Consider the following 13,370-nt stretch of genomic DNA (forward strand, 5'->3'; position numbering starts at 1 on the left):
TGGCGTAAAGTATCGGCTTTCCAGACCAATGTTATCTCGTACCATTACCTTTTCAATCCTGGTCATACTGTAATTCTGCATTTCTATATTTACCACCAAAGCCTTACAGACATCACAAGTGTTCAAATAATATCCCAGACTTGAGACACTAAGTACTGACACTTGCATTAGCGCTCAGCGACCTTGAACTTTATTTTTATTTATTTATACTATAAAAGTTACAGAGCTAAAGCTTCTTGGAAAATCACGTGAATACTCCACGCAGGAAAATATAATCATTGCATTTAATCATTCCTAACAATAGTGCCGCCATCTATTTTATCCATTACTTCACATGCATGTGTAGAGACTGCACATAATATTTAATTAAATGCAAGCAGTCATTCAACTAATAGGCTCCATCTGATATACTTTTATATTTAGTGGAAAAATGCATTATGGAGCGGTATTTTAGAAGAAGAAGAAGAATGGCACCGTTGAATTTGTAGTCATGAAAACTGCTGTACACACATTACTAACTTGGTATGCTCCAAAGTCATCTGATACAATTCTTTCCAAGTTACTCACGCTGTGTTTTGTTGATAAGGGTAATTTAACATTGACCGCGCACCAAAGCATTTACAACAATTGTATTATCTGTACCTGGCACGGAAATCGTAAGCATCTTGTATCAGATTTACAGAACGTATGACTATAATCTGGTCGTTTAATGCCGATACGATGCACTTGTGATTGTCTCATTGTGATACCTTGAACTGTGGCGAACTTTGAAGAGCCTTCATTCTGATAACAAATTAATTGTTGTACTTAACGACGGTTTCGTGTTGATCTTTCAGGTAAGGTCTTTGCTGAAGTGCGGTGTACTTCACAAGGCCTGACGCAGATTCATTTTTAAAACGCGAAGTGTCGGTGCTCACTGCCGTTGTTGATTCTGAATGGAGAGTGCAACTGATATAAGTTTGCCTAAAATTGGAATGTTACCGAACATTTCGTGCAAATGTCGAGTTACACGTCCGTCAGACGTGCCCCACGTCCCTTGCACCTTCCATCCAAAGCTCAACCTACGTACACAATAGGCAAGGTAACTAACTATCACGATTAACTGTTTTTATTTTACCGGGTCAGACCCAACAAACTAAATGGCTTTTTCAGACGCGACCTGGCCACAATGCTAGCTCAACAAAGTGGCTTATCACGTGCACATTTCAAGCAGCTAAATGCTCGAAACGAATTTTGATTCTAAAAAGTGGAGGGATTAAACTGGATGACCCGGATAACCATCCACACAACCGCGGGGAGAACACGCAGACTCCAAATATACAGGCGTCAGGGTCGGGGTCGAACCGACGAACCTCCTGTATACCAGGTGAGGATAGTTAACATCTCTCCACCATGGCACCAATGTTCATGGTATCCCTTCATTTTAGACGTACGATGAACAGAACGTTTTTTTTATATTACAACTAGACAGACGTCCAATCACACCACATCACGTGAACATGACAAAAAATATTCTTAGTTTTTTCGGTAAAGTCACGTAGGTAAAAAATGAAATTAAAATTAATAAAAATCAAATATAAAAATCACGACGTTTCGGAGGCAACACAAGTCTCCGTCATCAGGTGGGACCGTCACAGCCAGATTTGCTGTACCGAAAAAACTAAGAGTATGAATCCTTGCAAGTCACGAATGCTTCAAATCTAGAATGACAAAAAATGTCTGCCAGACATAATTTATTTAAAATAAGTACCTACTTTAACCTGTAGCCACGCATTGGTGGTGCCATCTGAATGCCGCACGTAGAATAGACCACAATATATTTCAATGCAATAAGGTGTGCAGGCTTCCGTGACTCACTAGAAACAGACACCACTATAATTTACAATGTCTTCATTTCATTTTGGCCGCATTAAATGGGCACTTAGAAGGCTTAACCATCAACTTGGGCAATGCCTTTCTCCCCAAAACATTAAACTTGATAGAGTAGCAGTTTGGGTTGTGTGACCCAGTTTATAGCCGCTCAAGACAGCGCCCATTGGTGGAACAATACGGCAATCCCTGTTTCCTGCCTACACGATCACACTCGCAAACCTGACGTGGATTGATTATGCAGTAGATTACTTAGTTCTTTGAGTTATAGACATGGACGATATTTTGAGAATATTGCTGTGTGCGTAGTCTTGTATCATCGCCGGTAAAGCGGGGGGCATTTGTTGGTCATGGACAACCAACATTGGTAGATGAGAGGAATTTGCTCCTCATTCACCGTGAGAATATCGCATCTAACTTGTTTAATAACGGCGAATTATAGGATTGATTTGCCAAAAGACTCCTCTTACCTGCAAAAACTCACAGATACTAAAACGTCAATGCCTGCCGGTCACGACCTTTGTATGAGTCATCCTAAAAATTAATTGCGTGTAATCGGAAGATTTGCAAGACCTATAGTGTAGTGGTGCAGTGCGGTATACTCATCATCATCAACCATACTTCTCACTACCTTGTGATCATCATCTCACAGGATCGAGGGCAAGATGGGCTCGTCATCCCTGATCGGGATCATTATCTCAATCCCTGCGTGGTCTTCCAGGTTATGCCGCGCGTTGAGCATATCTTCTATAAAGCTTGAGCCATGTACCCGTACGGCATCCTTCATGGAGCTGACATGTTCAACACGCAGGCTTAACCCGACACACTGCACTTGTATTGTGAGTGGCTGCGGAAAACCTGCATGCCTCATTGTCTGATAATTGACAGGCAGTTTATACACCCCACTACTATTCAACCTCTTCACGTTGCTAATGTGTGTATGTTGAACTTCTTTCGCACCGTACGCTGATGCGTCAAGGTTTCCAACATCTTAATCCTCCTCAGCTGTTTGTGTCTGATTTATGTGCCCTGTCTCAACAATCAGCCATTTTGAGGTCTCTTCTGTTACTTACATTTACCTCAGCTTTGATCAACCAAGCAGTCCTGGTCATTTAAAGACTATATTTCACGTCAAATAATGGGCTCGTGAGTAAATAGTTGCACGCGTCAGAGATGGGGATAGCGCAAAGTCACAACAAAAAGTTTTTTTTTCTGATTGATCGCGACACCACACAGCGCGGCAAATGTCCAAATCTCGCTCAAAGCCCATGTCCATTGAGCCCTGTCCATCGACTGTCAGCAGCTTAATTGATGTCAAAAAACTCGATGACATGTCCACAAATGAAGATTCTTTGGAGGATTTTAACCTCCAGCTCTTTCGACGTTGAAGTGTCAATACAGCTTTAACTGTGACAGGTTTTGTGCTACAGATTTGTGTCCACGAGTGACTGCTCTTGAGCCTATAAAACTCTGGGCACATGGCATCCGGCAGTTAAGTTACCAGAGCGGAATGTTTTCCAGTCATCGCTCCCTTGGCAATATTTGAACCCATACTCCCACTATATCTAAGCAAAGCATTTAACTCTCATTAGAGAAAAAAAACTGGAGTCCTCAAGCTGCAAGTTATTCACATTTTGTGTGTGTCAATCGATGATGAAGTTGGCAAAACACATTTTCAGTGAATACTTCACGAGAATAACACAAAGGGAATGGCTGTCGAGTGAGGCAATTATATCTACGCCGTATTTTTTAAATAACAAAATTAGTTTGTGATATGAAGCAGAACATTTCAATAGACACGTGACCCGATAGGATGGCTAAGAATTGTTTTTAAAGCATTGGATTTTTTTCACCCACTTGTTTCATATTAAACATTCATTGAAACATGCACAATAGTAAATCTAGATTTCTATATTCCAAATGTTGAGATTATCGACGTCTCACTCCTAGTGTGTTGTATGGTATTATTTAAAGTCTATAATTCTGCAAAATGTAATTCAAAGTAATGGTTACTATTTCCAAACAATAATATGAAATGAAGCTGATCAAAAATGAGTGAGTTAGTTAATCCTCTGCATACCATATGGGACATAAGGCCACCTGATAAAAAAATGTATGTAAACATTCATAATTAATCATCAGCCAATATTAATCCACTGCTGGATGAAGGCCTTCCCAAGTCACCCACCATCCTGTATGGTCACAATGCACGAATCCACCCAGCATCTGATCGCTGCATCGGCACAATCAGTGGAGGCTTGATGGCATCGCCATCAAGGCCTGCGTCACGATGGGTGTTGCTTGTAAGGGGTTTCCGGCCTTCATGGGGCAGGATACTCGGGAGGCAGACATTTTAAATGGACCAGAAAAATTGACAATAATAGTAATATATATCGAGTAGTTGATTGCAATTTTTAAATCCTTTATATTAAGTTCGCGTGCTTGCTTGCTTGCTTAGGACCGTGCAAATCTTTCGGTCGTTTTTTAACCCACTTCCCGTGATCCAATCGAGCTGACATTTTCCACACAGACTCGTTGTGTGTGACAATTAATTTTCGTGAAATTTTTTTTCCAAAATTTTACACTGTTTAGGGAAAACTAATTAAATATTTAATTACCAATTGCTTAATATTGGCAGACAATCATAGATTGCAGCCATCTCAAGCCAGAGGACGAGAGAACTCTAGCTGCCACGCATATAAAGGATTTAGAGTGAAAAACTTTGTTTTTACGGGTTTACTTGTTAGTAATGCTATACTTAATAGACCAATTGTGTCAGCTCAAATCTTACTTGCATGTGGTCGATCTTAGAGTAATGTTTGCGAATCCATGGTTTTACTCATGGTTGGTCGGCATCTAACTTCGTGGTTGCTCTATTCCCTAGTCGCGTCGTGCACATTGTATTTACGTGCGATTAGAGGCTCGTGGTTTCTAGTTCTTCAAGGCAGCTTTATCACTAATTTGAATGGGATGATTGCGGCATAATTCCATGATTGCAATATCACATTTTCATGTAATCATTTCGTAAACAAGTCTGCTAGTTGCATTTTGTTCGAACAATTGACCCCACGTTTCTGATGATATCCACAATTACTCCATCTGGTCCTGGAGTTCTCCCCTCATTGATCCTGACGCTGCCATTCACTGCACTTATTCTTTACCTGTCACGATGTTTCTTCTTTCTTGTTGCAAAATATTATTTACACTGGTGACCATGTTAAAGAGAATGTAAGCAAATAAAAAAAATAAGGCTTACAGATATCATTCGTTTACCATTAAATTACGTGCTATAAATTGTGTCCAGACGTTTACAATAATATTGATATTGTTTAATTTCTACTTTAAGTGGTGAGTGGAGAAGGAGTTAAGATCAACCATTAATTGTACCCATGGTGACCTACTTGCTAGTAATTTGATACCACATGGAGATAGCCTCAAATGTTTGAAGGTCTCAAGATGCATTTACTCTACTCCCATCGAACTTACACGTGACAGCACTAAGCAGGCATATTCGCTATGAACAAAACGTCCCAGAAGTTTTTTTAAAGCTTTGATCACATAACTCACTCGACTGGTATAAATAGAATAAAAATATATGAGAGACTATTCAGAATTAGCGCACTTTTTACAAGACTTTGTCCTGTAGTGCAGGGGTCCCCAACCCCCTGGCTGTGGACCGGTACTGGTCCGTGGCCTGTTAGGAAACCGGGCCGCACAGCAGCAGGAGGTGAGAGCGGTGAGTCCGTGTGTGTACACACTCTACACACCGCATAGTGGTGAGCGGTGAGTCCGCGCGTGGCCCGCCCCATTGATTATTATTGACCTACTTCCAGTCCGCGCCTCTTTCCCGCACTGCACACTTGTCTAAGTCACAGTTTTGGTAAGCCCACAAGCTGCTAACCCCAAGTAGCCAAAATTTGTCAAAAAAAACAAACGTCGCTGGAGAGTTCATTTGAAAAGGGGGAATGACCCAATAATGACCCCCCCCCCACCCCGGTCCGTGAAAAAATTGTCTTCCACGAAACCGGTTCCTGATGCCAAAAATGTTGGGGACCGCTGTTGTAGAGTCATATGTTTGTGGCACGGAATGCCACCGTCACATGATGCCATGTTTAATCATATACTCGACCCTTTCCTTACAGCGCACTGAAAACGTGAACGGTGACCTATTTGGTGAAACATCTTGACTTACGTCCCGAGGAAAACACCTAAAGAGTATTTGAAAATTGTGAAATAACGTGAACTTTTGTGCTTTGATATGAAACCATATAAAGTACTAACTAAATTGGAACATTTAGAACTCTTAGAAAGTATGTATGCTTAATGAACAGCCATTACAGTGTGCAGTGTTGAAGAATAAAACATATTTTAGAGTAACAGTGCAGAGTTTCCCACCATCTAATTGAGCTACCATCACCCACATCCATCTTGGAGTTCTGCCTTATTGTACAATCAATTGTCTTCCGCCACGAAATCTCTCGACTTTAAAACAACCGATAAAGATTTTAATGAGACGTCTGTATCCCAGTTTTGTAAAAAAAAACTTCCATCGAATCGCCCCTTTTGTCTTTTTCCTAAACTGTATCCAAATTGTTACTAATGGCATCATTTCACGAGACAAAGTGCCCAAAGCATGTCGTTGCCATTCATATGTTTACGAAATGCGGATGTTAGTGTAGCATTTCTAGAATGACGAGGCAGCGTCCATTCCAGATGCCACACATTTATTGAAAATGTTTTCTGTCATGATAAAAGTATAACACTTTTACGTTCGGCTCACTGCTCGGCAGCACGCTCTACAAATGGCTTGCATGCAGTACACTTCACTGTCTCAAAGACATATAAATACGCTCACTCAGAATACACTATATGTACAACTGTCTATAACCACATAAAGCATCCCTGTTTATGTACTTCAGTATCGGTCGTAATATCTAACTTTGTACAAAACAATTAGAAATCTAAATTAGAATAAACATTTACGAGCGCAACACTTAATCTAACAACATTTTGACGTACTGTTATCTCTTTTCTGTTTTTATTAAATGTCAAATTCTGCATAAGCCTCACCATGTATTTGCAGTGCTGTACACAGCCGACCACAGTTGCCTCTATTAAAGAGTACGGTGATTAATTAACAAATATATTCGAACTGAGGGAGTGAAAACAGTGCTTTATAATCACTCTAAACTTTCCCAGAATTTACAATTACCACATCAATGACTATACCACAAAGACCATAAGCCCTCTATTATATTCTGTCTTAAAGTGCTTACAAAAGCTATTTCATAATGCTTTTATAACCATGAAACCGTCATAAAACTTACAAATAGCTAAGTCAGTTGACATAACATGTTTGCAAATCATATATGTCAAGATCGGGTGACTATATTGCCTGGAACAAGGGAAGATTAAAGCTTTCATGTGCAGCTTGCTGCTCAAGAGCCCACTGCCAATGGCTTTCACGCAGTAATGTTGGGTCCCTCTCGCCATAAGAATGTGGAATATTCACAAACAGCTCAAGGCTGTAAACAGGACATGCTCAACTGGACAGGTAAGCATCGGTTTGAATTTGTAAATAGTTTGGTACTGACCGATAACATTGTCAAATCCGACAGATTCTAAAGCTAAATTGTGATGGCCGCGTGCTGACATAGCAGACATTTAGTTTTCTGTTCATTTCTACTAACCTACAACTCAAAAGGATCAATAATCTAACAAAACCTTTGAAGGTTAATGTTGACCACTCGTTAACCCACGATTTCCCAGCGTATTTCGAGTGGCCTGCCTCCATAATGGGAAAATATGAGCATTTTAATCCCGTAATACATGTTTAGAATGGAGTATGTCATATTGTGGCTATTACAAGGTTGCAAGCCCCAAGGCATTTTTTTCTTATCCGAGCCTACTTATTATTCGGCATCGCTGGTGCAGACTGGCAAAAGCAAAACAAAGCAGGGTTCTAAAACGGGCAACAATTTATGCAATTCACAACCAACCCGCGACTAACTAAATCCCATTGTACAACTATTGCATGAGGATATTCCAACATATTTCTTGGACCCCCATTGTGCATTGAATCTGTCAGACTGAATAACAACATTTTCAGTGGGCAGATGCGCAAGTGAACTGCTCTCAGCTCTGAGCTACACATTGCTCTGTTCCACCATTCAATTCAAAGACATTGAGTGACAAGATGTCAGCAACAGCGTTGATGTGGTGACCTTCAAACTCTATTGATAACTGAAATATATATATATTTTAAACCAAGTCGATCCCATGAACGAAAACAAATTGCAGTACGCATATTTTTAATGTAAAGAATTCCCTGCAGTGCTTCATTGTGAACATATTGATTTCAATGGTTCATTGTATAATTGTATCATCTACTAAGTGGACATCGTTAATTCAAATCCAGGTATGATCAGTACAGCTAAATGCCGAGAAAACCCCCTTTTCAATGAGCAGATACCGATGGGACGAGGTACCGTGCTGCTTTCGAGCGAACCATCTATACAATGTATCCTGAAGCCTTCTCTCATGGCGAGCAGACTTCCACATTGACACCTAACTCCTAAACAAGTTGCCATCATCCACAAGAACAGAGAATAGACGTTGATCATGTGTCGCACTACTACACAGTGCGGATCAGCATTTAAAGCATTTATTGAATCCTTTATATGTTAAAATGCTGAAACGTGGTCCACTAAAATATACTCGCATTAAGCATTTTAATGCATGCCGAAGAGAAGAAAAAACCCCGCGAACAGTATAGTAGCTTTCGATTTAAAGCTTTCGTGACTGCAGGGATTCATCTTCTTGGTTTTTTCGGTAAAGTCACGTAGAAGGGAAGTAATAAAATAATAAAAATTAAACAATTGATTTATTTAAAATTTATTTATTATGTTTTATTTTTATTATTTTATTACTTCCCTTCTACGTGACTTTACCGAAAAAAACAAGAAGAGTATAGTAGCTATTTCTTGCATTTTTCTCATCCAGATACATTCCTATTTGAATACAATGGCATTGGGCTATGCAATACTGCAGTGTCTCATCGACATTTGTTCCACACCGCAAAGTGCTGTCTTCAAGTGTGATAAGCCACTTCGTTGAGCTATCATTTGTGGCGAGTTCGCTTTTGGTAAAGAGCCACGTAGCTCTGTGGGGCCTTAACTGGTAGTATAAAGTGGTAAGAATCGCGTGTCGAGTCCTGCATTTCAAACCACATGCTTTATCAGCCGGGTCTTGCTTTCATCTGTCAATCATAGCGCAGCATCTCGGTATCAGTCACCTGCATATTTAGCTCCCAGTCACGTACAGTTGTTTTTTTCCCCATTCTCTGCATGAAATATCCACTAAAAAATAAAAAAATAAACGAAGCTGTTATACTTGTTAAAATAGAGTGCAGTACTGAATGTTGTTTTGAAATATTTTCTGATTTGTTATAAATATATTTTTATCCTACGTTCTGTAAAAATACACATGAACACATGCCAATGCACGCTTCTATGATGAGTTTTATATCTGCATTATGTTGACCGAACTATACTATTGTTACTGTTTGGAAAAATTAAGCTTTCTAACTTATAATTTGGTTAAAACATGATTACAATTGTACTTGATGTGTATTTCTATCACAGAGCCTCAACCGAGTCGCGAGGTTGTCATTTGTTTAAGAGGATCGTGTTTTGGAAATTTTGCCCAATTCCTTATCGATTACGTCGGTGGGTTGCACGCAGAGTCCGTGCCGATAGCTTGTAAGCCCACTTGCTGTACTGCCATCGTCTGTATTTTTTTTTGGGGGGGGGGGGGTTTCGCGAGACCTTTTCTGTGGCACGATGCCATATGTTGTGTCCTGTATTGTATATATATATCTCAACGGACACAACACATGATGACTCAGACACTTTGGAAACAAACTTTGGGGGGGGGGGAAAGTTTCTGTTCGAAAGTTATGTACTCGGCAAGCGATTGTTCCTTTACAAAAATAATGACAGCCCTTCCTCAAATTGCTGCTGATTGAAGGCCTCCCCCATACTGTGTTGATTAAGGGGGTTTATCGATACCTCACCGTACTGGTAAGTGCGGTGGTTGGTGAAGGGATGCCCAGCATTGTTTGAGATGTTCCTTCCGGCTAATGTTAGCTGTGGCCCAGAATTAATCTCAGGTTACTGCCTTCCTAGTGCAGCTGCTTTACAATATAAAGTAAAAAAAAAACGACAGCTTAAAAATAGGGAAAATGTGAACAGTATTTATAACAACATTGATAAACAATAAAACATCATCTATGATTTAGAAAATACAAGCAAAAAATCCGTGCAAGATTATAACATTTAAAAATATTTGTAAGGCTTTACCTTAACTGGAAGTAAACTTACACATTTGACTTGTCATTGTTAAAACAAGCATTTGCTTTACAACAAGTGAGTACTGGAGACTAGTAACACATTTTGACTTGATTATTGGTGATGCTGAAACTGCAGAAGAACGACTGAACTAATCATTTATCTCACAGCACTAAACAAAACAAAAATCTATCCAGACTGTGGGCTTTAGCAGACAACCTCTTGGCCTAAAGTCATCCTGCTGTTGGCATATTGGCTTAATCGATCCTCTGGGATGAACTTCTGGTTGTAGGGTCACCAAGGCAGAACAGCAGCCAGATTAAGTGTACTCCGATTTGAAGGGACTACCACTGAAGAGTCGATACCTGTCTGGGTTTATGAATCATTACTCAGAGTAAAAGTGTCAGCTGTATTGTACCCAATGTCAAAACACTGATTACATAAGATAAATATAAAAAAAATCAATACCGGCCAATGCACCGGTTTGAGAGGAAAGGGAGATTAGTGGCTATTCAAAGTATTCCAAAGTTATAGCTGTGTTTAACAACGAATGTATCATAATCATTGGTAATAAGGAAACAGTTTTTTTTCTTTTGTGGTTTCTTAAATCAGTATTAAATTTTGTTAACATTAACGTGCCCATTGTTGCATTGGAAACTTTCAATGCAAGTATAAACAGGGGCTCAAAATAATCGAATTGTACGTGAACAATGTTACAAAGATGGTGTTGTAAGAGTCACGGTTTTCAAACGAATTAAATGTGCATAGTAGCCAGGAAAATTGATCACCTACCAATAATAACACGTCTGTTGACGGTTGCGAGCGAATAAATTATTCTAATAATGGTTTAGTATCTTCACATGCAGTGAAAAAGGATGATCTGAGTCCTCCTGGCCTCAACATGTGAGGCTTTATAGAGATAAAAAAAAAATTCTGCTAGCAGCAGGAATGGAATAGCTCGTGCCAAGCATAATTCTGTCTTTAAAAAAACTGCAGAAAATGTATAACAGATTGGTACATCTGTATTCTTTTCTACGTGGCATAATTTCGTGCAGCAATTTAGGCTGAGAGCAGGAACGTCAATGTGAGCTCTGCGTAAGCTTTTCAAAGGCATAATAACATGCAGTTTCCATGAAAGTGGGTCGCAAATTAAAGGGGAAAACCCACAGCAGTATACTGATCAACATAGCTCACGAATCTAGTGCTAGAACAATGCATGAACCAACAGCCTAACATGGCCCCAGTTTGTAATTAAGTTAAGGCATACATGCAAAAATACTTTTTTATATATATGCATTGCATAAAATGTGAAAGTACGTGTACTCATCTCCAATCCTGTTACAGTTGTAGATCAATTAACACAGCATAAGGTCTGTGCGCCATTTTCAGTTACGATTTTTTTTTCCTTAGAAATCCATAAAAAAACTTCAATTGATTTCCCCCATTTACCCGTGAATCAAGATTTAAATACCGTAAAAGGATTTTACTATCTACACTTGAAATACAAAGTTTACCCAGTCCTAAAGCAGTCTGTGATGTGGGGGACCTTATGCCTCTCAAGCAATTAGTTTTCCTCCACATTTAGGGGGTGTGGTGTATGTTGCGTAAATATTACCATTTAAAAATAAAAACCGTAGAGCAATGAGAGGACAGCAAGTAAATTATGATGAGATGTGTGCCCGAAACGCTTTCTGTGACAACTTATTGGCCCCCTTTTGGAAATTATAAAGCGAATATTTCAAGAGATGGGGAACCCAGCTAAGATTTTATGAGCCATTTGTGAGTGGTTAGGATGTCGGTGTGTGAGTGCGGAGAGAGGAAACGATTTTCCCAGAGGAATCATATTTTAGTTTGTTCTATGCTATGTTGTATAACTCTGCATAAATAGAATGCAACAGCAGCATTCATGTAAAATGTGGAGTCAACAACTCAAATATAAACAGAATGGAATGAAAATCTTACATTTTACCCTACATATATGGGATATTTTTGGTTGAATTGGACACTGATGTTTCTCTGATGCCTCTACCATAACATATACACATCTGCAACATCTACAAAAAGCTGTTCCTAAGGTGGCTAAAATTGAGTCCAGTATTTTGGGAAAAATTTAATTGATACATATCAAAGACAGATAATTTAATTAATATTAGCTTTACTTTATTTCATAGGTGCTGGCCAACAACACTTGCCATAATAATGTTAAAGGCTGTATGGGGGTCTTTGTTTGGTCTTTGTATGTGTGTGCACCATACAAAGACAATGATTAGTGCGCTGCGCTACGAACCCGGTGACCCAAGTTCAATTTCCGCTCACGGCAAACACCAGTGACTATTATCTGAATCGATCATGGGCCTCCCCTAGGTCGACTCGGCCTCAAATAAGTACCTGGTGCCAGTGTTTAAACATCGCCACTGGGGAGACAAAGGCGGCCGGGCGTGGTGCTGGCCACCAACCCCCTCGTGTCACGTGCCGGCATTCGTAGGTGCTCGCTAACAGCACTTGCCCCAACAGCCTGGTAAGGCTATACGGGGGATCTTTTTTCGTCTATAAATGGATTGGGGGAGTGGGGAGTAGACAGGTTTGATTATATTTTGGGCGATTCAGCGGCTGATGAAACCAAAGTACGGAGGGTACGGTGTGGCTTTGAGGAGACCACGCGGGTGAAATTCGACAGGCAGTTCCTCCTCCGCATTTATTTTAAACAAAAAACAAAGGTCAACAACTAAAAATATCGGCCAAAGCAATGAATATTCGCCACGCAGGAACGTGGAATTTAAAAACTTTGCGAACAAATTATGCCTCCGTTGCTTTGACAAGTGGCAATTGTAGCAGGTGTCATGAGATAAGAACAGATCCCTTATGGAAGAAAAAAGGACTTCCACACACGATGCTGCATGGCCAGAATGCTGATAATGCTGCCGGCCATAAAGCTGTGCACCTCCACTTACTGTCCACAAACTAAGTGCTCACGGCTGTCTCCTGCATTATGCATCTTGCCTGTTCTAATCTCAATACAAGGATCGTAATACATGATAACAATATACATTTTCACTCGGGTCTTTTATGAACTATTTTAGGAATCTTTTAAGTCCAATATTTCATCCCATCCTTGCCGCCGACTTGTCCGCACGTGATGATTCATCGTGCAAA

This window comes from Lethenteron reissneri, chromosome 17, assembly GCF_015708825.2.
Source record: "Lethenteron reissneri isolate LAM-NWPU_2019-01 chromosome 17, ASM1570882v1, whole genome shotgun sequence".
NCBI lineage: Eukaryota > Metazoa > Chordata > Hyperoartia > Petromyzontiformes > Petromyzontidae > Lethenteron > Lethenteron reissneri.